Below are 25,577 nucleotides of genomic sequence, written 5' to 3' on the forward strand. Positions count from 1 at the left end.
GTAAATCAATCCCAGAACAACAGCAAAGGACATTGTGAAGATGCTGGAGGAAACAGGAACAAAAGTATCTACAGGATATCCACAGTAAAACTAGTTCTATGTTGATATAACCTGAAAGGCCGCTCAGCAAGGAAGAAGCCACTGCTCCAAAACAGCCATAAAAAAGCCAGACTACGGTTTCCAACTGCACATGGGGACAAAGACTGTACTTTCTGGAGAAATGTCCTTTGGTCTGACGAAACAAAAATATTACTGTTTGGCCATAATGACCATCGTTTTGTTTGGAGGAAAAAGGGTGAGGCTTGTCAAGAATTGTGAAAAACTTAGTTTAAATGTATTTGGATAAGGTGTAGGTAAACTTCCGACTCCAACTGTACACAAGTATTCAGATCATTTGCTATGAGACACAAATCCAGGTTTCCATTAATCATCTTTGGGATGTTTGTACAACTTTATTGGATTAAACCTGGGCAAAATGTAATTGATTGGGGACATGATATGGAAAGGCACACCCCTGTTTGTGTAAGGTCCCACAGTTCACAGTGCATGTCAGAGGAAAAACCAAGCCTTGAGGTTGGAGGAATTGTCCGTAGAGCTCCGAGACAGGATTGTGTTGAGGCACAGATCTGGGGAAGGGTACCAAAAATATCTGCAGCATTGAACGTCCCCAAAAACACAGTGGCCTCCATCATTATATAGTAACGTTATTAATATGCATGACGAAGCCTCTGTTTGGAAACCATTGGATACAGTATCCATTCAGCAATACTGTAACGGCTTTCGATGGTGGAAGGAACAGTGGACCAAAGCGCAGCGTGGAAAGTGTTTATGATATTTCTTTTCAAGAAACACTCAAACAAAAATAACAAATTCAAAAAACGAAAGCGAACAGTTCCGTCAGGCACAGACACTAAACAGAAAATAACACCGCACAAAACCCAAATGGAAAATCACAACTTATATTTGATCCCCAATCAGAGACAACGATAGACAGTTTCCTCTGATTGGGAACCACACTCGGCAAAACAACAAAGAAATAGAAAACATAGATGTTCCCACCCGAGTCACACCCTGACCTAACCAAACATAGAGAATAAATACGGATCTCTAAGGTCAGGGCGTAACAAATACGTTTTATCATTGGGGGCGATTTTAGAACTCATCACTGTATTCTTTACAAACATGTGGGATGGACCTCTCTGTCACGTTCTGACCTTAGTTCCTTTATTTTTGTCTTTGTTTTAGTATGGTCAGGGCATGAGTGGGGGCGGGCAGTCTCTATGTTTGTTTTTCTATGTTGGGTTTTGAGTTCGGCCTAGTATGGTTCTCAATCAGAGGCAGCTGTCAATTGTTGTCCCTGATTGAGAATCATACTTAGGTAACCTGGGTTTCACTTTTGGATGGTGGGTGTTTGTTTTCCGTGTGAGTGTTTGGTCCACACGGTACTGTTTTGGTTTTCCTTCGTTCACTTTATTGTTTTGTATTTCAGTGTTTAGTTCGTTTCATTAAATATTACATCATGAACACTTACCACGCTGCGCTTTGGTCCTATCCTTCTTCCACCTCTGATTTTGAAACCCATTGGTCTCTACAGAATTGGAGAAATATGCTTTTAGTTTTTTTGCTCCTTGTGTGGAACAAAATGCAGAATTCCTTGCAATTAGATATTCTGGTGCCTTTCAGGCAAATACAATTATTGATTAGAGACTGTTACATTACAGAATGCGATTGCTTTTCTTAAATACAGTATATTTAATATTGTGTATTGTGTTTAATTACACTGTTTTGTAGGGCTGTTGTGTTTTATTTATGAATTTGGTTTTATTTGTAAATGTATACAGAGCTCTCTTGTAAAATAGTTTAATCTCAGTGTGACTCCCTGTTAAAAAAAAGTTAATAAAATTCTTAAATCGAAGAAGTTTGGAACCATCGAGACAATGTCTGGATAGCTGTGCAACGACGCTCCCCATCCAACATGACAGAGCTTCGGAGGATCTGCAAAGATGCTCCCCAAATACAGGTGTGCCAAGCTTGTAGAATCACACCCAAGAAGACTATGCTGTAATCGCTGCCAAAGGTGCTTCAACAAAGTAATGAGTAAAGGGGTCTGAAAACATGTATTTCTTCCATTTATTCCATTTTAAAATAAGGCTGTAACGTAACAAAATGTGAAAAAAGTCAAGGGGTCTGAATATTTTCTGAAAACACTGTATGCATCTGTTGGTCACAGATATCTTTTTAAGAAATGGACTGGCGTAGCTCAGTAAACCAGTCAGTATCTGGTGTGACCACCATTTGCCTCATGCAGTGTGGCACATCTCCTTTGTATAGAGTTGATCAGGCTGTTAATTGTGGCTGTGGAATAATCAATTATCTAGCAACAGCTCTTGTGGACATTCTTGCATGCCAATTGCAGACTCCCTCAAAACGTATTGTGTTGTGACAAAACTGCACATTTTAGAGTGGCCTTTTATTGTCCCAAGCACAAGGTGCAACTTTGTAATGATCATGGGGTTTAATCAGCTTCTTGATATGTCACACCTGTCAGGTGGATGGATTATCATGGCAAAGACGAAATGCTCACTAACAATGATGTAAACAAATGTATGCACCCATTTTGAGAGAAGCAAGCTTCTTGTGAGTAAAGAACATTTCTGAGATCTTTTATTTCAGCTCATGAAGCATGGGTCCAACACTTTACATGTTGCATTTATATTTTAGTTCAGTGTGTATGTATATATATATATATATATATATATATACAGTGGGGAGAACAAGTATTTGATACACTGCTGATTTTGCAGGTTTTCCTACTTACAAAGCATGTAGAGGTCTGTAATTCTTATCGTATGTACACTTCAACTGTGAGAGACGGAATCTAAAACAAAAATCCAGAAAATCACAATGTATGATTTTTAAGTAATTAATTTGCCTTTTATTGCATGACATAAGTATTTGATACATCAGAAAAGCAGAACCTAATATTTGGTACAGAAACCTTTGTTTGCAATTACAGAGATCATACTTTTCCTGTAGTTCTTGACCAGGTTTACACACACTGCAGCGGGGATTTTGGCCCACTCCTCCATACAGACCTTCTCCAGATCCTTCAGGTTTCGGGGCTGTCGCTGGGCAATACGGACTTTCAGCTCCCTCCAAAGATCGTCTATTGGGTTCAAGGCCACTCCAGGACCTTGAGATGCTTCTTACGGAGCCACTCCTTAGTTGCCCTGGCTGTGTGTTTCGAGTCGTTGTCATGCTGGAAGACCCAGCCACGACCCATCTTCAATGATCTTACTGAGGGAAGGAGGTTGCTGGTCAAGATCTCGCGATACATGGCCCCACCCATCCTCCCCTCAATACGGTGCAGTTGTCCTGTCCCCTTTGCAGAAAATCATCCCCAAAGAATAATGTTTCCACCTCAATGCTTCACGGTTGGGATGGTGTTATTTGGGTTGTACTCATCCTTCTTCTTCCTCCAAACACAGCGAAAGGAGTTTAGACCAAAAATCTCTATTTTTGTCTCACCAGACAACATGACCTTCTCCCATTCCTCCTCTGGATCATCCAGATGGCCATTGGCAAACTTCAGATGGGCCTGGACATGTGCTGGCTTGAGCGGGGGGAACTTGCGTGCACTGCAGGATTTTAATCCATGACGGCGTAGTATGTTACTAATGGTTTTCTTTGAGACTGTGGTCCCAGCTCTCTTCAGGTCATTGACCAGGTCCTGCCGTGTAGTCCTTCCTCGTGATCATTGATGTCCCACGAGGAGCCCCAGACCGAGGGTGATTGATCGTCATCTTGAACTCCATTTTCTAATAATTGTGCCAACAGTTGTTGCCTTCTCACCAAGCTGGTTGCCTATTGTCCTGTAGCCCATCCCAGCTTTGTGCAGGTCTACAATTGTATCCCTGATGTCCTTACACAGCTCTTTGGTCTTGGCCATTGTGGAGAGGTTGGAGTCTGTTTGATTGAGTGTGTGGACAGGTGTCTTTTATACAGGTAACAGGTGCAGTTAATACAGGTAATGAGTGGAGAATAGGAGGGATTCTTAAAGAAACACTAACAGGTCTGTGAGAGCCGGAATTTTTACTGGTTGGTAGGTGATCAAATACGTATTTCATGCAATAAAATGCAAATTAGTTACTTAAAAATCATACAATGTGATTTTCTGGATTTTTGTTTTAGATTCCGTCTCTCACAGTTGAAGTATACAGTGGGGCAAAAAAGTATTTAGTCAGCCACCAATTGTGCAAGTTCTCCCACTTAAAAAGATGAGAGAGGCCTGTAATTTTCATCATAGGTACACTTCAACTATGACAGACAAAATGAGAAAAAAGATCCAGAAAATCACATTACAGGACTTTTAATTAATTTATTTGCAAATTATGGTGGAAAATACGTTTTTGGTCACCTACAATCCAGCAAGATTTCTGGCTCTCACAGACCTGTAACTTCATCATTAAGAGGCTCCTCTGTCCTCCACTCATTACCTGTATTAATGTCACCTGTTTGAACTTGTTATCAGTATAAAAGACACCTGTCCACAACCTCAAAAAGTCACACTCCAAACTCCACTATGGCCAAGACCAAAGAGCTGTCAAAGGACACCAGAAACAAAATTGTAGACCTGCACCAGGCTGGGAAGACTGAATCTGCAATAGGTAAGCAGCTTGATTTGAAGAAATCAACTGTGGGAGCAATTATTAGGAAATGGAAGACATACAAGACCACTGATAATCTCCCTCGATCTGGGGCTCCACGCAAGATCTCACCCCGTGGGGTCAAAATGATCACAAGAACGGTGAGCAAAAATCCCAGAACCACACGGAGGGACCTAGAGAATGACCTGCAGAGAGCTGGGACCAAAGTAACAAAGCCTACCATCAGTAACACACTACGCTGCTAGGGACTCAAATCCTGCAGTACCAGACGTGTCCCCCTGCTTAAGCCAGTACATGTCCAGGCCCGTCTGAAGTTTGCTAGAGAGCATTTGGATGATCCAGAAGAAGATTGGGAGAATGTCATATGGTCAGATGAAACCAAAATATAACTTTTTGGTAAAAACTCAACTCGTCGTGTTTGGAGGACAAAAAATGCTGAGTTGCATCCAAAGAACACCATACCTACTGTGAAGCATGGGGGTGGAAATTTCATGCTTTGGGGCTGTTTTTCTGCAAAGGGACCAGGACGACTGATCCGTGTAAAGGAAAGAATGAATGGGGCCATGTATCGTGAGATTTTGAGTGAAAACCTTCCATCAGCAAGGGCATTGAAGATGAAACGTGGCTGGGTCTTTCAGCATGACAATGATACCAAACACACCGCCCGGGCAACGAAGGAGTGGCTTCGTAAGAAGCATTTCAAGGTCCTGGAGTGGCCTAGCCAGTCTCCAGATCTCAACCCCATAGACAATCTTTGGAGGGAGTTGAAAGCCTGTGTTGCCCAGCAACAGCCCCAAAACATCACTGCTCTAGAGGAGATCTGCCTGGAGGAATGGGCCAAAATACCAGCGACAGTGGTGAAAACCTTGTGAAGACTTACAGAAAACGTTTGACCTCTGTCATTGACCTCTGTCATATATAACAAAGTATCGAGATAATCTTTTGTTATTGACCAAATACTTATTTTCCACCATAATTTGCAAATAAATTCATTAAAAATCCTACAATGTGATTTTCTGGATTTTTTTTCTCATTTTGTGTCATAGTTGAAGTGTACCTATGATGAAAATTACAGGCCTCTCTCATCTTTTTAAGTGGGAGAACTTGCACAATTGGTGGCTGACTAAATACTTTTTGCCCCACTGTACCTATGATAAAAATTACAGACCTCGACATGCTTTGTAAGTTGGAAAACCTGCAAAATCGGCAGTGTATCAAATACTTGTTCTCCCCACTGTATATACACAGCAGAGGCGGACTGAAACAATAATTCAGGCGGGGAATTTGACTTCATCCCAGGCCACCCTGTTCACACAAACCATCAGACCGTTAATTTTGTAGGCTAACCCTAGGAGAGCATACTTGTACCCTTGGGCCTTGCTTTTGATGCCAGGTTTTATGGTCACATCCTTTTCAATTATTTCCAGAGTGATGACCACATCCGTGTAAAGTGCACGGTCAGGCTTTGCAAAGCTTCCAAATACTTACCTCAAGGCCTCGTCTTTGGCCCACCAGCATGTTTCACCAATTACATCAAGCCATCTGTGTCTCCTGTCCTCACTGGTTTCCTCCCATAGCTTCATGCGCTTGCAGGAATCTCGAACGAACACTGCAATATCATTCAGCAGGTAGAAAAGGGATTCACCTGCCACAACAACCCCAGTAGTGTCAGTTAGCACAAGGTTGAGAACATGTGTGTAACACCATATGTGTATTTGGTTAGGAGACTCTCCTGTGAGCAATGTAGAGAAGCCCATGTATCGTCCCTGCATATTAGCTACTCCGTCTGTCGAATTACACCTTTTGATATCTATGTCCATCGTCGCAAGGGTCTGTTTCACAAGGTCCACAAAGTACTGTCCAGTCGATGACTCACAGTCAATGACCGCAATGAGTCTCTCTTGGACAACATCAGTGACATCTCGCAGGACTACTGCACACTGGTCTTTGTGGTTAAATCCTGTGTTGTGTCCATTTGTATTGAGAACATCCCTGCCCTTCTCACTTCAATAGCAACTGTCTGCTGAATCAACATTCTGATGACTTGAATTACTTTATTTGCTTTTGTTTTGGACATCATAGTTACCAAGGACCCTCTTCCTTTACTTCCCATCTGCTTCTTGCTCTTCTCAATCACTAACATGCAGACATCATATTTGCTTAGCAACCATATAAGCTCAACAAACTTGCCATTATTGACGGCCATGTTTTCCAAGTTATATGCAGCTTCGTGTTTGTGTCCTCTGTAGCTCACATTTACCAATAACTTTAACTACATCAATCACATGTTCCATGACCCCCCTCCTCTTTCTGTCCTGGTCTTGTTGAACTGACATATACTTATCACTCAGAAGGGTACGGATGTCTACTTTGCTGGCTCTGAGGAAAAGGGCTTCTGCACTTTCTCTATGGGTCTTGCTACTCTCATGTTCCTGTACTCTCTGATGGGCATGTTTCTAGGCCTGCATGCCTCCTTTGACAAATGCACTACACTGGCTGAAGGTTTTGCGAATGCAAGACACACTGAGCAGAATAAGGAGTGAGTTACTTCATTGTAGGTCAGCCATTTTCTGTTATCTTTGGAGTGGAATACATTGAGAATGACTGTTTGAAGGGTTTGTTTTGGGTGGTACTGAAAAAAATAAGTCAAAATCCTTGGACCGAGGACGGGCAAAATAATCACATTTTCAGTGCTTTCGCCGTCCCTTTCTATTTTTCCTGTACCTCTCTCTCTCTCACATTAATTTCCTCTCACATTCATTATCTCTCACATTCATTATCTCTCACATTCATTCTCTCTCTCTCTCTCTCTCTCTCTCTCTCTCTCTCTGCACATCTGGTTGCTCTGCAGAATGAGATTATTGTAAATAACAGAAACTTAAATTTATATTACTTGTGCAGTCATCAATTGTATGCCACCCGATTACAGTCCTACTGATAATCTCATAAATAAAGTACATATTAATCTAAAATCATAGCCTACATGTTTAGGTTTGTGCTCTTAAGTTGAAGGTTCCTGCTCTGAGTCTGACTCTGAACTGACCACCATCTCCCTTTCTGCAGGAGCACCTGAAGTTCTGGTGGTGGTGCTGCTTCCTTCTCCACCTTTGCAAAGAAAATACTCTTATCATACTTACTATCTTTAGTGTATCGGTAGGCTACATTAATACAGCTCTGGAAAAAAATGAAGAGTGGTCTCTCAATTTGAAGTGGTCTCTTAATTTTTGCCAGAGCTGTATATTATTGTAGTAACTTAAAATGCTGGTACTAACGGTGCTAATGATCTTTGTCATTGCCTGTGCTGTGTCACACAGCACAGTCACACTGTGTGTTAAGTTCATGGATGTATTATGGTTAGGTTACTGTAGCCTGTTTCGCTGTACAGTGTATGTGCACTTTACCTAGCTTATGTGGCATGAGTCATGACCGAATGCTGGCAAGTCCATAGTCTAGGTTTACTATGTTTTACTAGTTGAAACATATTGCCTTCAATGTTATATTATGATCGCTATGTTGCACTCATTGCTATGATATAATACCTCCACGAAGACTTAAGATGTGCAAACTGTTTAGCCTACCGGCCGTTGTGTCACTGTTTTTAGCTACTACTTAGCTAGCCATATTGGGTGTCGTGTGTGTGTGTCAGTGAGTGTGTTTTAGATAGTGTTTTTGACTGACATGGTCCCTTATTTGCGAACATGTCACTTATTTTGCAGCATTTAGTTGTGTCTGTGGTAAGGGATTTTCTAATTAAATTTTCTCCCTCTCTGATCCACCTTTCCTTTTCTGACCGTCCACTACGCCGTGGGACCTTTCTAAAATGTTGTCGGTAGAGAAGCAGGTAGACGGTTTCTATGTGCGTCTCGGAGAGACCTGATGTCAATTTTGGCGCGCTCACCCTCGCACGGGGACACGACAGCGCCTGATGCATGGATTCTCCGTCAACTCATTCCTGCTTGCTATATTATCGCTGGTCAAGTTGACTACTCAAGGCATGCCAAAATGGCCCTCAGGGTTAGGGTTAGGGTGTGATTCCGGCTTTCATTCGCGAATTGCTGCAAGGAAACCACTACTAAAGAACACCAATAAGAAGAAGAGACTTGAATGGGCCAAGAAACACGAGCAATGGACATTAGGCTGGTGGAAATCTGTCCTTTGGTTTGATGAGTCCAAATTTGAGATTTTTGCTTCCAACCGCCGTGTCTTTGTGAGACGCAGAGTAGGTGAAGGGATGATCTCTGCATTTGTGGTTCCCGCCATGAAGCATGGAGGAGGAGGTGTGATGGTGCTTTGCTGGTGAAACTGTCAGTGATTTATTTAGAATTCAAGGCACACTTAAGCAGCCTGGCTGTCCCGGTCTTCCCCAACCAGCTCTCCGGACTTCCGAAGACAAGGTTGCATGCAACTTCCCATATAGCATTCTGTATTCCTCCACAACCACCTCTCTGAGACCCAGGGTTGTTGCCTTGCAGATTTGGTCGTCCGTTCACCACAACCATTAGTGTGGACACAAATGTCAGAATTGGAGGCTGTTTTCCTAGCTTTTTGAAGATTCATAAACTGGTAAAAAAGGTGTTTCCCCAAAGCTTGTTGGCAAGACTGTCAATAGATCCTCCCATCGCACAAAGGCTCAAAATGCTTCAAGTTGGTCCAATTTGAATTAAAACCCTTCATTGGTCGTTACTAGGTGGCAGTGTAATCTCTCTATTTTATTTTCAGAAAGCTCCATCACATAGTTTTTCTCCCCAACAGATGAACCTTTTCACTAGTCAGTTCCAAATATCTCCAACGGTCTCCCCAACATTACTTTTTTTATGTGCATAATGTCAGAATGCACTCACTGCCCTCAAACAAAGCCTGCTATTTATATATAGGCTATGTTTCAAATGATCAACTTGTATTGTATTTTCTAACAGTTTAGTGTTAACTTCGAGCTCTTTTAATTTTTGGATAAAAAACGTTCCCGTTTTAAACAAGATATTTTGTCACGAAGAGATGCTCGACTATGCATATAATTGACAGCTTTGGAAAGAAAACACTCTGACGTTTCCAAAACTGCACAGATATTGTCTGTGAGTGCCACAGAACTAATGCTACAGGCGAAACCAAGATGAAATTTCATACAGGAAGTGCCCCAGATTTTGAATGCGCTGTGTTCCAATGTCTCCTTATATGGCTGTGTATGAGTCACGAATGAGCTTAGACTTTCTGTCGTTTCCCCAAGGTGTCGACAGCATTGTGACGTATTTGTAGGCAAATCATTGGAAGATTGACCTTAAGAGACTACATCTACCAGGTGGCCACTTGGTATCCTCCGTCACAATTATTGCATAATCTCCAGCTGCGTGTCTTTTTCAGTTTGCTTCGAGGAAAAACACAGCTGCCACAAATGATTTATCATCGAATAGATATGTGAAAAACACCTTGAGGATTGATTCTAAACAACGTTTGCCATGTTTCTGTCGATATTATGGAGTTAATTTGGTAAAAGGTTCGGCGTTGTAGAGACTGCATTTTCAGATTTTTTTCTTAGCCAAACGTGATGAAAAAAACGGAGCGATTTCTCCTACACAAATAATATTTTGGGAAAAAATGAACATTTGCTATCTAACTGAGAGTCTCCTCATTGAAAACATCCGAAGTTCTTCAAAGGTAAGTGATTTTATTTGAATGCTTTTCTTGTTTTTGTGAAAATGTTGCCTGCTGAATGCTAGGCTTAATGCTATGGTAGCTATCAATACTCTTACACAAATGCTTGTGTAGCTATGGTTGAAAAGCATATTTTGAAAATCTGAGATGACAAAAGGCTAAGCTTTTGAGTGAATATATTTCTTTCATTTCATTTGCGATTTTCATGAATAGTTAACGTTGCGTTATGGTAATGAGGCTATAATTACGCTCCCGGATACGGGATTGCTCGACGCAAGAAGTTAAACAAATACACATTTATCCCCCCACCCCCTTCCCACCTACACGACCTGCTTAATTAAGTACATACAGCACCAGTCAAAAGTTTGGACACCTATTCACTCAAGTGTTTTTCTTTATTTTTACTTTTTCTACATTGTAGAATAATAGTGAATACATCAAGACTATGAAATAACACATGGAATCACATAGTAACCATGATTCCAAGAGTGTGCGAAACTGTTATCAAGGCAAAGAGTGTAAACTTTGAAGAATCAAAAAGATGTTTAACACTTTTTTGGTTGTTACATGATTCCATATGTTTTATTTCATATTGTTGATGTATTCACTGTTATTCTACAATGTAGAAAATAGTTCAAATAAAGAAAAACCCTGGTACCCTGGTATAGGTGTGTCCAAACCTTTGACTGGTACTGTATGTTGAAGTGATCATTTTATACTGTCAAGTGTTGTAGTCCATATGTTAATATTCTCAGATTTTGCACAATGCAGTTGAGAGACAGTTCAAGTTTAATAACTACAGTATGTACGTGAAAAAGTAAATCCACTTCTGATGTTGCAGAGTGTGGTGCTTGCCATCATAAAGCAACCATTCTCTTGGGAAATAAGCGAAGCTGCCATCTCTATCGGCGAGGAAACCAAGATGGCCACCAAGGAACTTCACTGGACTTTATGTAAACTGGAAACCATATATCGCGAGGCTGCATTTATTGTAACTGGGGATTTTAACAAAGCTAATTTGAGAACAAGGCTACCTAAGTTCTATCAGCATATCGATTGCAGTACACGAGTGAGTAACACACTCGACCACTGCCACTCTATCTTTCGCAATGCATACAAGGCCCTCCCCCACCCTCCTTTTGGCAAATCTGACCATGACTCCATGTTGTTGCTCCCCTCTTATAGGCAGAAACTTAAACAGGAATCACCCGTGCTTAGGGCTATCCAACGCTAGTCTGACCAATCGGATTCCACGCTTCAAGATTGCTTCGATCACGTCGACTGGGATGTGTTCCGGGTAGCCTCAGACAATAACATTTACGTATACGCTGACTCGGTCAGTGAGTTTATAAGGAAGTGTATTGGAGATGTTGTACCCACTGTGACTATTAAAATCTTCCCTAACCAGAAACCGTGGATTGATGGCAGCAATCGCCAAAACTGAAAGCACATTCCACTGCATTTAATCATGGTAAGGCGACTGGAAACATGGCCAAATACAAACAGTGCAGTTATTCTCTCTGTAAGGCAATCAAACAAGAAAAGCTTCAGTACAAAGAGACAAAGTGGAGTTGCAAAACAACGGCTCAAACACGCGACAAATTAAACAACTTCTTTGCACGATTTGAGGACAATACAGTGCCACCGACACGGCCCGCTACCAAAGACTGTTGACTCTCCTTCTCCATGGCCGACGTGTTAACCCTCGCAAGGCTGCAGCCCAGACGGCATCCCTAGCCGCATCCTCAGAGCATCTGCAGACCAACTGGCTTGTGTGTTTCCAGACATATTCAATCAATCCCTATCCCAGTCTACTGTCCCCACACATTTCAAGATGGTCACCATTGTTCGTCTTCCAAAGAAAGCTAAGGTAACTAAACTAAATGACTATCGCCCCGTAGCACTCACTCCTGTCATCATGAAGTGCTTTGAGAGACTACTCAAGGATCATTTACATTTACATTTAAGTCATTTAGCAGACGCTCTTATCCAGAGCGACTTACAAATTGGTGCGTTCACCTTATGACATCCAGTGGAACAGCCACTTTACAATAGTGCATCTAAATCTTTTAAGGGGGTGAGAAGGATTACTTTATCCTATCCTAGGTATTCCTTAAAGAGGTGGGGTTTCAGGTGTCTCCGGAAGGTGGTGATTGACTCCGCTGTCCTGGCGTCGTGAGGGAGCTTGTTCCACCATTGGGGGGCCAGAGCAGCGAACAGTTTTGACTGGGCTGAGCGGGAACTGTACTTCCTCAGTGGTAGGGAGGCGAGCAGGCCAGAGGTGGATGAACGCAGTGCCCTTGCTTGGGTGTAGGGCCTGATCAGAGCCTGGAGGTACTGAGGTGCCGTTCCCCTCACAGCTCCGTAGGCAAGCACCATGGTCTTGTAGCGGATGCGAGCTTCAACTGGAAGCCAGTGGAGGGAGCGGAGGAGCGGGGTGACGTGAGAGAACTTGGGAAGGTTGAACACCAGACGGGCTGCGGCGTTCTGGATGAGTTGTAGGGGTTTAATGGCACAGGCAGGGAGCCCAGCCAACAGCGGGTTGCAGTAATCCAGACGGGAGATGACAAGTGCCTGGATTAGGACCTGCGCCGCTTCCTGTGTGAGGCAGGGTCGTACTCTGCGGATGTTGTAGAGCATGAACCTACAGGAACGGGCCACCGCCTTGATGTTAGTTGAGAACGACAGGGTGTTGTCCAGGATCACGCCAAGGTTCTTAGCGCTCTGGGAGGAGGACACAATGGAGTTGTCAACCCGTGATGGCGAGATCATGGAACGGGCAGTCCTTCCCCGGGAGGAAGAGCAGCTCCGTCTTGCCGAGGTTCAGCTTGAGGTGGTGATCCGTCATCCACACTGATATGTCTGCCAGACATGCAGAGATGCGATTCGCCACCTGGTCATCAGAAGGGGGAAAGGAGAAGATTAATTGTGTGTCGTCTGCATAGCAATGATAGGAGAGACCATGTGAGGTTATGACAGAGCCAAGTGACTTGGTGTATAGCGAGAATAGGAGAGGGCCTAGAACAGAGCCCTGGGGGACGCCAGTGGTGAGAGCGCGTGGTGAGGAGACAGATTCTCGCCACGCCACCTGGTAGGAGCGACCTGTCAGGTAGGACGCAATCCAAGCGTGGGCCGCGCCGGAGATGCCCAACTCGGAGAGGGTGGAGAGGAGGATCTGATGGTTCACAGTATCGAAGGCAGCCGATAGGTCTAGAAGGATGAGAGCAGAGGAGAGAGAGTTAGCTTTAGCAGTGCGGAGCGCCTCCGTGATACAGAGAAGAGCAGTCTCAGTTGAATGACTAGTCTTGAAACCTGACTGATTTGGATCAAGAAGGTCATTCTGAGAGAGATAGCGGGAGAGCTGGCCAAGGACGGCACGTTCAAGAGTTTTGGAGAGAAAAGAAAGAAGGGATACTGGTCTGTAGTTGTTGACATCGGAGGGATCGAGTGTAGGTTTTTTCAGAAGGGGTGCAACTCTCGCTCTCTTGAAGATGGAAGGGACGTAGCCAGCGGTCAGGGATGAGTTGATGAGCGAGGTGAGGTAAGGGAGAAGGTCTCCGGAAATGGTCTGGAGAAGAGAGGAGGGGATAGGGTCAAGCGGGCAGGTTGTTGGGCGGCCGGCCGTCACAAGACGCGAGATTTCATCTGGAGAGAGAGGGGAGAAAGAGGTCAGAGCACAGGGTAGGGCAGTGTGAGCAGAACCAGCGGTGTCGTTTGACTTAGCAAACGAGGATCGGATGTCGTCGACCTTCTTTTCAAAATGGTTGACGAAGTCATCTGCAGAGAGGGAGGAGGGGGGGAGGGGGAGGAGGATTGAGGAGGGAGGAGAAGGTGGCAAAGAGCTTCCTAGGGTTAGAGGCAGATGCTTGGAATTTAGAGTGGTAGAAAGTGGCTTTAGCAGCAGAGACAGAAGAGGAAAATGTAGAGAGGAGGGAGTGAAAGGATGCCAGGTCCGCAGGGAGGCGAGTTTTCCTCCATTTCCGCTCGGCTGCCCGGAGCCCTGTTCTGTGAGCTCGCAATGAGTCGTCGAGCCACGGAGCGGGAGGAGGGTTGAGGAGGCAGAATCAGGAGATAGGTTGGAGAAGGTTTGAGCAGAGGGAAGAGATGATAGGATGGAAGAGGAGAGAGTAGCGGGGGAGAGAGAGCGAAGGTTGGGACGGCGCGATACCATCCGAGTAGGGGCAGTGTGGGAAGTGTTGGATGAGAGCGAGAGGGAAAAGGATACAAGGTAGTGGTCGGAGACTTGGAGGGGAGTTGCAATGAGGTTAGTGGAAGAACAGCATCTAGTAAAGATGAGGTCCTGCGTATTGCGTGCCTTGTGAGTAGGGGGGGAGGGTGGGGTCAAAAGAGGAGAGGAGTGGAAAGAAGGAGGCAGAGAGGAATGAGTCAAAGGTAGACGTGGGGAGGTTAAAGACGCCCAGAACTGTGAGAGGTGAGCCGTCCTCAGGAAAGGAGCTTATCAAGGCATCAAGCTCATTGATGAACTCTCCGAGGGAACCTGGAGGGCGATAAATGATAAGGATGTTAAGCTTGAAAGGGCTGGTAACTGTGACAGCATGGAATTCAAAGGAGGCGATAGACAGATGGGTAAGGGGAGAAAGAGAGAATGACCACTTGGGAGAGATGAGGATCCCGGTGCCACCACCCCGCTGACCAGAAGCTCTCGGGTGTGCGAGAACACGTGGGCGGACGAAGAGAGAGCAGTAGGAGTAGCAGTGTTATCTGTGGTGATCCATGTTTCCGTCAGTGCCAAGAAGTCGAGGGACTGGAGAGAGGCATAGGCTGAGATGAACTCTGCCTTGTTGGCCGCAGATCGGCAGTTCCAGAGGCTACCGGAGACCTGGAACTCCACGTGGGTCGTGCGCGCTGGGACCACCAGATTAGGTGGCCGCGGCCACGCGGTGTGGAGCGTTTGTATGGTCTGTGCAGAGAGGAGAGAACAGGGATAGACAGACACATAGTTGACAGGCTACAGAAGAGGCTACGCTAATGCAAAGGAGATTGGAATGACAAGTGGACTACACGTCTCGAATGTTCAGAAAGTTAAGCTTACGTAGCAAGAATCTTATTGACTAAAATGATTAAAATGATACAGTACTGCTGAAGTAGGCTAGCTGGCAGTGGCTGTGTTGTTGACTTTGTAGGCTAGCTGGCAGTGGCTGCGTTGTTGACACTACACTAATCAAGTCGTTCCGTTGAGTGTGATAGTTTCTACAGTGCTGCTATTCGGGGGCTAGCTGGCTAGCTAGCAGTGTTGATTACGTTACGTTGCGTTAAAAGAACGACAATAGCTGGCTAGCTAACCTAGAAAATCGCTCTAGACTACACAATTATCTTTGATACAAAGACGGCTATGTAGCTAGCTATGTAGCTAGCTACGATCAAACAAATCAAACCGTTGTACTGTAATGAAATGAAATGAAAATGTGATACTACCTGTGGAGCGAAGGGGAATGCGACCGGGTTGTTGAGTGAGGAAGTTCTATTCGGTCTCCTACGTTAAGGACGACAAATAGCTGGCTAGCTAACCTCGGTAAATTAAGATAATCACTCTAAGACTACACACTCTAAACTACACAATTATCTTGGATACGAAGACAGCAAAGACAACTATGTAGCTAGCTAACACTACACTAATCGAGTCGTTCAGTTGAGTGTAATAGTTTTTACAGTGCTGCTATTCGGTAGACGGTGGACGTTAGCTAGCTGGCTAGCTGGCTAGCTGCTGGGCAGATAGCAGTGTAGACTACGTTAGGACGACGAAATACGATAATTACGCAATTATCTTTGATACAAAGACGGCTATGTAGCTAGCTAAGAAGAAATTGCTAAGATTAGACAAATCAAACCGTTGTACTATAGTGAAATGTAATGAAATGTAATGAAAAGTTATACTACCTGCGGACCGAAGTGCGAAGTGCGACCGCTCGCTCCAAACCCATATCACCTCCGCCATACATGTCACCTTAGACCCACTCCAATTTGCTTACAGCCCCGATAGGTTCACAGACGATGCAATCGCCATCACACTGCACACTACCCTATCCTATCTGGTCAAGAGGAATACCTACAGCTCAACATTCAACACCATAGTACCCTCCAAACACATCATTCATCTTGAGACCCTGGGTTTCGACCCCGCCCTGTGCAACTGGGTCCTGGACTTCCTGACGGGCCGCCCCTAGGTGGTGAAGGTAGAAAACAACATCTCATCTCTGCTGATCCTCAAAAATGGGGCCCCACAAGGGTGCGTTCTCAGCCCCCTCATGCACTCCCTGTTCACCCATGACCGCATGGCCATGGATGATTCCAACTTAATTTAAAGTTTGCAGACGACACTACAGTTGTTGGCTTGATTACTAACAATGACGAGACAGCCTACAGGGGGGAGGTGAGGGCCCTCGGATTGAGGTGTCAGGTAAATAACCTCTCACTCAATGTCAGCAAAACAAAAGAGATTATCGTGGACTTCAGGAAACAGTAAAAAGGGAGCACCCCCCTATCCACATCGACGGAACAGCATTGGAGAAGGTGGAAAGTTTTTAAATTCCTCTGTGTGCATATCACCGACAAATTGAAATGGTCCACACACACAGAGAGTGTGGTGAAGAAGGCACAAAAGCGCCTCTTCAACCTCAGGAGGCTGAAAAAAGTTGGCTTGACTTCGAAACCCTCACTAACTTTTACAGGTGCACAATTGAAAGCATCCTGTCGGGCTGCATCACCGCCTGGTACAGAAACTGCACCGCCCACAACCACAGGGCTCTCCAGAGGGTGGTGCGGTCTGAGCGGCGCATCACCGGGGGCAAAGTACCTGCCCTCCAGGACACCTACAACACCCGATGTCACAGGAAGGAAAATAAGCTCATCAAGGACAATAACCACCCGAGCCATTACCTGTTCACCCCACTTCCATCCAGAAGGCGAGGTCAGTACAGGTGCATCAAAGCTGGGACAGAGATTGAAAAACAGTTTATATCGCAAGGCCATCAGATTGTTAAACAGCCCCCACCAACACAGAGAGGCAGCTGCCTACCTGCAGACTTGATATCATTGGCCGCTTTAATAAATGGAACACAAGTCTTTTAATAATGCCACTTTAAAGAATGTTTACATATCTCACATTACTCATCTCATAAGTATTTACTGTATACTGTATCCTTCACTATCTATTCTTTCCCAGCTATTCCACCTTAGTCGCTCTGTCACTACTCATCCATATATTTTATACTTATATATTCTCATCCCATTCCTTTACTAGATTGTGTGTATTAGGTTTTGTTGTGGAATTTGTTAGATATTGCCTGTTAGATACTGCTCCACTATTGGATCTAAAAGCATAAGCATTTCGCTACACTCGCAATAACATCTGCTAACCATGTGTATGTGACCAATATAAATTGTATTTTATTCGTTAGGGCGGCAAGCCAAATCCTATGATTGTATGTTAGGTTCAGTGAAGAGTCATCATTAAGAGGTAGCACATTGGGCAGACATAAGATGGGTTTAGACAAAATGCCTGTTAATGATGAAGCCACAGATTGCCAAAAGGAGAAGACCTCTGGGCACTCCCAGTCCATATGAATGAATGTGGCAGGAGTATCCTGGGGAAGAGCATACAGACAGGGGTTCAGTTTATGTTTTGTTTATGTTTTATGTTTTATGTTTTGGAGTTCGCATAACTCATAGGGGCAAAAGTATTGTGGCTGATTTGGGTTTCTTGATTAGAATAGGGTAGCATAGTGGTTAGAGCATTGGACTAGTAACCGAAAGGTTGCAAGTTCAAATCCCTGAGCTGACAAGGTACAATTCTGTCGTTCTGCCCCTGAACAGGCAGTTAACCCACTGTTCCTAGGCCGTCATTGAAAATAAGAATTTGTTCTTAATTAACTGACTTGCCTAGTAAAATAAATTTAAAAAAAAAATATCTGTTGCTGGTATATTTTTGTTCCATATTGAATAGATTGGTAATTGGTCAATTCTGACCCATTGACTTGTTCCACATTTTGTTACATTACAGCCTTATTCTAAAATTGATTAACTTTTTCACACTTGAGTTCCAAATATCTCTAACGGTTGTCCCAGCGTGAGTTGATTGTTTATGCGCATGATGTCAGAATGCACTCACTGTTCCAACATGTGATTGTTACGCAATAGGACAGTTAAAACACGATGCCTGATAATTACATTTTGGCTATGTTTCAACTTGTCAATTTCTAATTATTTTCTAATAGGTTGTATGTTCTAACAACAGTTTGAATTGAGGTGTGTTCTGCCTCCTCATTAATTGACATACTGTAGAAGAAGCCCATTTCACAATTTATGTTTGAAGCTTTACTGAGCCGGACAAAACATCCCTCTTTGAGGAGAGCACTTCTCCCTTATTTTTGCAAATCATGTATGCATACATTTGCACAGTTTTCCACGAACTGGCACATTTTCTGGCTGGCGCTCGCATTATTGCATTGTTGTTTTCTTGACAAATAATAACTTTGGGCATGTGTATGTTTGTGTATATCGTGTTGTCGTTTCTACTGTAGCATACAGTATGTATGTACAGTGGGGAGAACAAGTATTTTATACACTGCCAATTTTGCAGGTTTTCCTACTTACAAAGCATGTAGAGGTCTGTAATTTTTATCATAGGTACACTTCAACTGTGAGAGACGGAATCTTAAACAAAAATCCAGAAAATCACATTGTATGATTTTTAAGTAATTAATTTGCATTTTATTGCATGACATAAGTATTTATTTATTATCAAATACTTGTTCGCCCCACTGTATCTGTTTATTTTACGTGTTGATTCAGGGCTCATACGTGAAAGTATTGTTACTGATTTTAAAAAATCTTTCACAGTGGCAGTGATTCTGATTATGAGCCGCCAATGTCTAGGTGTCCATCTCCCTCTGAAGCTGGTTCATCCAGCCGGAACCCCGCTGTCTCCGGCTCCACACCTACCTGGCCATCTAGAGATGTGAAGTCAGTGACATAGAAGAGGAGGTGGGGAAGAGAGAAACCTGCGGACAGAGGGCCAGAGGGTCATTGGCACTCTGTGTTAGAAGATGATGTGGAACCAAATCCACCCGTTTTTAGACCCAAAAGGCAGCCAGGACCTCAACTAGACATGACTGCAAAGTACAGCCCCCTTCAACTTTTCAACTGTTTTTCACTTTTTCAACTGTTTTTCACCTCGTCAGTTGTTGACTCCCTGGTGTCGAATACGAATAAGTACGGGGCTAAGAAGCAGGAAAGAAAGAGGCATGGAAGACCATTTCCATGTCAGACCTTTTCTGCTACTTTTCAATGGTCATTTACATGGGGCTGGTGAAGTTGAAAACTCTAAGGGACAACTGGAAAACGTCAGCTCTCTATCAACTGCCTTTCCCCATGACTGTCATGTCTTGTAAAAGGTTTCTGACTATCTCACGGGCGCTTCACATCAGTGACCCAGAAGTTGATGGGGAGAATGACAAGAAGAGAGGCACACCAAGTTTTGATAGGCTGTGCAAAATCAAACCTCTCTACTCCAACATCGTTGAGGCCTGCAAGACCTATTCTCAGCCCGCCCAGAACCTGTTCATTGATGAGAGGATGGTAGCCTCAAAGGCCAGATTCAGCCTCAAACAATAGATGCGTAACAAACCAAGCAAATGGGGTTACAAACTGTTTGTTTTGGCTGATTCTGTGTGTGCCTACACTTGCAAAAAAAAAAATTACGAGGGGAAAAACAGTTTTGCTACCGGTAATGGACTGAGTTATGATTCCGTTATGGAGTTATTGGATTTTCAACTGCTGGGGAAGGGCTACAAACTGTTTGTGGACAACTTCTACACAAGCCCTACCCTGTTTATAGAGCTGAGGAAGCGGGATGCGTGGGCTTGTGGCACCATTCGGACCAACAGAGTATGCTTTCCAAAGATAAAGGTAACCGACATGGCTAAGCTGGCTGAGCGGGGTACCATTCGATGGATCCGTGAAGATGGCCTGCTCTTTGTGAAGTGGACGGATACCAGAGAGGTGGTCATGTGCTCCAGTATCCACAAGTCCTTCAGTGGAGATCACGTTGTCAGGCGTGTGAAGGACGGTGCCGGTGCATGGACCACAAAAATTGTCCCCATTCCAGCTGCTGTGAAGGACTACAACAAGAGCATGTGAGGTGTGGACCTGTCAGATGCGCTGAGAGGATACTACAATGTTCTCCACAAGACAATGAAATGGTACAAGACATTTTTCTATCATTTCATTGACATTGCTGTGGTGAATTCATTCATCCTCCAGAAGGAAAAGGTCAGGAGCTGTGGACAGCCCCCCATCTCACAGCTAGCCTTCAGGGAGCTGCTCATCCAGGAGCTTGCTAGCTACAGCAGGTCCACTGCAGCACCTTCTGTCCCTTCTGCTCCAACCAGTAGTGTTCACCTACCCAGATTCATCTCTGCAGGCATGAATGTGCCTCAGGGCAAAAAGGGCACAGTAGGGAGACGTCGTTGTGCCCCTTGTCACAGGAAATGTGACAGTAAGCCTCTGCTTAACAGCAGAAAGAGACTGCTATGGGCCATGGCACCAGAAGCACAATATTGTGTAGCGGACTGAGGGTCTTCACAATATTGTAAATAGAAAATATGTAAATAGTTACCCTTGTTAATTGTTTGTTTTATTATTATTATTATTATTATTATTATTATTATTTTATATATATACATACATTTTTGGGGTGTGTATTAGAATAGCATTTATGTATTTTGTATATAGTTCTTTCCTTCAAAATGTATCACTGTACCAATTCGGCCACTTGGGTACATTTGGGTACATTTGTGTGGGACACCTGGGTGACTTCATGCTCAATGTCATGTAGCTCGCTCATTTTTGAAGTTATCTGTCCAAAACTTTGCTTATGTTCTTCATTGAAACCACCCCCAGCATCCTATATGTATGTTTGGCTGTTCTTGGTCATTTGAAAGATGATGCAGATCTATTGTGTTATATTCTCCTACATTCAATTCACATGTCCACACAATTCAGAGTGTTACCTTTCAAATGATACCAAGAATTTGCATAACCTTGCCTCTGGGCCTGAGCTACAGGCAGTTAGAATAGGGTATGTCTTTAGAAAGAAATTGAGAAGAATGGGAGAGAACGGTTTGTCATAGAGTAAACTGTGCTAACTCAGTGGCCCCGCCCATGTGAACATGTAAACTATAAAACACGGCCCTCTCTCCCAATCCCACATAAGCCCCTTGACAAAAATGTTACTTTCTGTTCCGAGGATGTTAGGGCAACGGTCCTATGTTAAAAGGGCTCACTGCAGCCAACGTGAGTAAAACATTTAAACGTGTTAACCCTCGCAAGGCTGAAGGCCCAGACAGCATCCCCAGCCGCGTCCTCAGAGCATGGGCAGACCAGCTGGCTGGTGTGTTTCCAGACATTGAATCAATCCCTATCCCAGGCTGCTGTTCCCACATGCTTCAAGAGGGCCACCATTGTTCCTGTTCCCAAGAAAGCGAAGGTAACTGAGCTAAATGACTACCGCAATGTAGCACTCACTTTCGTCATTATGAAGTGCTTTGAGAGACTAGTCAAGGACAATATCACCTCCACCCTACCTGACACCCTAGACCCACTCCAATTTGCTTACCGCCCCAATAGGTCCACAGACGACGCAATCGCAATCACACTGCACACTGCCCTAACCCATCTGGACAAGAGGAATACCTGTGCAAGAATGCTGTTCATCGATTACAGCTCAGCATTTAACACCATAGTACCCTCCAAACTCGTCATTAAGCTCGAGACCCTGGGTCTCGATCCCGCCCTGTGCAACTGGGTCCCGGACTTTCTGACGGGCCGCCCCCAGGTGGTGAGGGAAGGTAACAACATCTCCAACCCCGCTGATCCTCAACACTGGGGCCCCACAAGGGTGCGTTCTGAGCCCTCTCCTGTACTCCCTGTTCACCCACGACTGCATGGCCATGCACGCCTCCAACTCATTCAACAAGTATGCAGACAACACTACAGTGGTTTGGCTTGATTACCAACAACAACGAGACGGCCTACAGGGAGGAGGTGCGGGCCCCCGGAGTGTGGTGTCAGGAAAATAACCTCACACTCAATGTCAACAAAACAAAGGAGTCGATTGTGGACTTCAGGAAACAGCAGAGGGAGCAGCACCCTATCCACATCGACCGGACAGTATTAGAGAATGTGGGAAGTTTAAGTTCCTCGGCGTACACATCACGGACAAACTGAAATGGTCCACCCACACAGCCAGCGTGGTGAAGAAGGCGCAGCAGTGCCTCTTCAACCTCAGGAGGCTGAAGAAATTCGGCTTGTCACCAAAAACACTCACAAACTTTTACAGATGCACAATCAAGAGCATCCTGGTCGTGAGGTAGTGAGGTCTGCACAACGCATCACCGGGGACAAACTACCTGTCCTCCAGGACACCTACACCACCCGATGTCACAGGAAGGCCAAAAAGATCATCAAGGGCAAAAACCACCCGAGCCACTGCCTGTTGACCCCCCTGTCATCCAGAAGGCGAGGTCAGTACTGGTGCATCAAAACGGGGACCGAGAGACTGAAAAACAGCTTTTATCTCAAGGCCATCAGACTGTGAAACAGCCATCACTAAGATTGAGGGGCTGCTGCCAACATACTGACTCAACTCCAGCCACTTTAATAATGGAAAAATGTATGTAATAAATGTATCACTAGCCACTTTAAACAATGCCACTATATAATGTTTACATACCCTACATTACTCATCTCATATGCATATACTGCACTCTATACCGTCTACTGCATCTTGCCTATGCTGTTCAGCCATCACTCATTCAAACATTTTTATGTACATATTCTTATTCATTCCTTTACACTTGTGTGCATAAGATAGTTGTTGTGAAATTGTTAGGTTAGATTACTTGTTAGATATTACTGCATGGTCGGAACTAGAAGCACAAGCATTTCGCTACACTCGCATTAACATCTGCTAACCATGTGTATGTGACAAATAAAATTTGATTTGATGATTTGATTTGATAATGACCTGTTCCAAGAATGTGAGGACTTAGATCCCCACGTTGAAAGGACAAAGACAACCTACAGAACTAAGCCAACCTCAGCAAGAACCTAATGAAATTGGCATTGAATTTCAATATTAAGGTGAGGACCTACACGCCGGAAGGATGAATTTCGACTATACCAGCCAGAATATAGCATGAGCTTAAAGTATGGCAACTTGGTATGAAATTTGAACTCTTATTCACTAAAGAAGTGCTAACCCCTCCGCCCGCGAAACATGGGCAAGGAGAGGACGGACAGAGTATTCTTTCTACCACGCTCCAGTTCACCAAGATACATTCTTCAAAGGACAAACTGGCCTTCCTTCGACGACCAATCTACCGAAGTGCAGCTCAGAGTAAGTATTTATTGCATTCTCCTCCTCCCAGCTGCCCACTGCACTGAGGATAGGAAACTCTGTCACCACAGATAAATCCACTATAATTGAGAATTTCAATAAGCATTTTTTTACGGCTGGCCATGCTTTCCACCTGGCTACCTCTACCCCGGTCAACAGCACTGTACCCCCCACAGCAACTCTCCCAAGCCTTACCCATTTCTCCTTCTCCCAAATCCAGTCAGCTGATGTTCTGAAAGAGGTGCAAAATCAGGACTCGTACAAATCAGCCGGGCTTGACAATCTGGACCCTTTCTTTCTAAAATTATCTGCCGAAATTATTGCAACCCCAATTACTAGCCTGTTCAACCTCTCTTTCGTGACGTCTGAGATTTCCAAAGATTGGAAAGCAGCTGCGGTCATCCCCCTCTTCAAAGGGGGGGGACACTCTTGACCCAAACTGCTACAGACCTATATCTATCCTACCCTGCCTTTCTAAGGTCTTCGAAAGCCAAGTTAACAAACAGATTACCAACCATTTTGAATCCCACCGTACCTTCTCCACTATGCAGTCTGGTTTCAGAGCTGGTCATGGGTGCGCCTCAGCCACGCTCAAGGTCCTAAACGATATCTTAAACGCCATCGATAAGAAACAATACTGTGCAGCAATATTCATTGACCTGGCCAAGGCTTTCGACTCTGTCAATCACCACATCACATCACCACATGGTGCGGCAGGGTAGCCTAGTGGTTAGAGCGTTGGACTAGTAACCGCAAGGTTGAAAGTTCAAATCCCCAAGCTGACAAGGAACAAATCTATTGTTCTGCCCCTGAACAGGCATTTCAGAAAATAAGAATTTGTTCTTAACTGACTTGCCTAGTTAAATAAAGGTAAAAAACATCCTCATCAGCAGACTCAACAGCCTTGGATTCTCAAATGATTGCCTCGCCTGGTTCACCAACTTCTTTTCCGATAGAGTTCAGTGTGTCAAATCGGAGGGCCTGTTGTCTGGGCCTCTGGCAGTCTATATGGGGGTGCCACAGGGTTCAATTCTTGGGCCAACACTTTTCTCTGTGTACATCAATGATGTCGCTCTTGCTACTGGTGAGTCTCTGATCCACCTCTACGCAGACGACACCATTCTGTATACTTTTAGCCCCTCTTTGGACAGTGTGTTAACTACCCTCCAGACGAGCCACAATGCCATACAACTCTCCTTTCGTAGCCTCCAACTGCTCTTAAATACAAGTAAAACTAAATGCATACTCTTCAACTGATCGCTGCCTACACCTGCCGCCCGCCCAGCATCACTACTCTGGACGGTTCTGACTTAGAATATGTGGACAACTACTAATACCTAGGTGTCTGGTTAGACTGTAAACTCCAGACTCACATTAAGCATCTCCAATCCAAAATTAAATCTAGAATTGGCTTCCTATTTCGCAACAAAGCATCCTTCACTCATGCTGCCAAACATACCCTTGTAAAACTGACCATCCTACCGATCCTCGGCTTCGGCAAAGTCATTTACAAAATAGCCTCCAACACCCTACTCAACAAATTGGATGCAGATTATCACCGTGCCATCCATTTTGTCACCAAAGCCCCATATACTACCCACCACTGAGACCTGTACGCTCTCGTTGGCTGGCTCTCGCTTCATACTCGTCGCCAAACCCACTGGTTCCAGGTCATCTACAAGACCCTGCTAGGTAAAGTCCTGCCTTATCTCAGCTTGCTGGTCACCATAACAGCACCCACCCATAGCACGCGCTCCAGCAGGTGTATTTCACTGGTCACCCCCAGGGCCAATTCCTCCTTTGGCCGCCCCTCCTTCCAGTTCTCTGCTGCCAATGACTGGAAC

Source organism: Oncorhynchus nerka, linkage group LG13 (assembly GCF_034236695.1).
Source record: "Oncorhynchus nerka isolate Pitt River linkage group LG13, Oner_Uvic_2.0, whole genome shotgun sequence".
Taxonomy (NCBI): Eukaryota; Metazoa; Chordata; class Actinopteri; order Salmoniformes; family Salmonidae; genus Oncorhynchus; species Oncorhynchus nerka.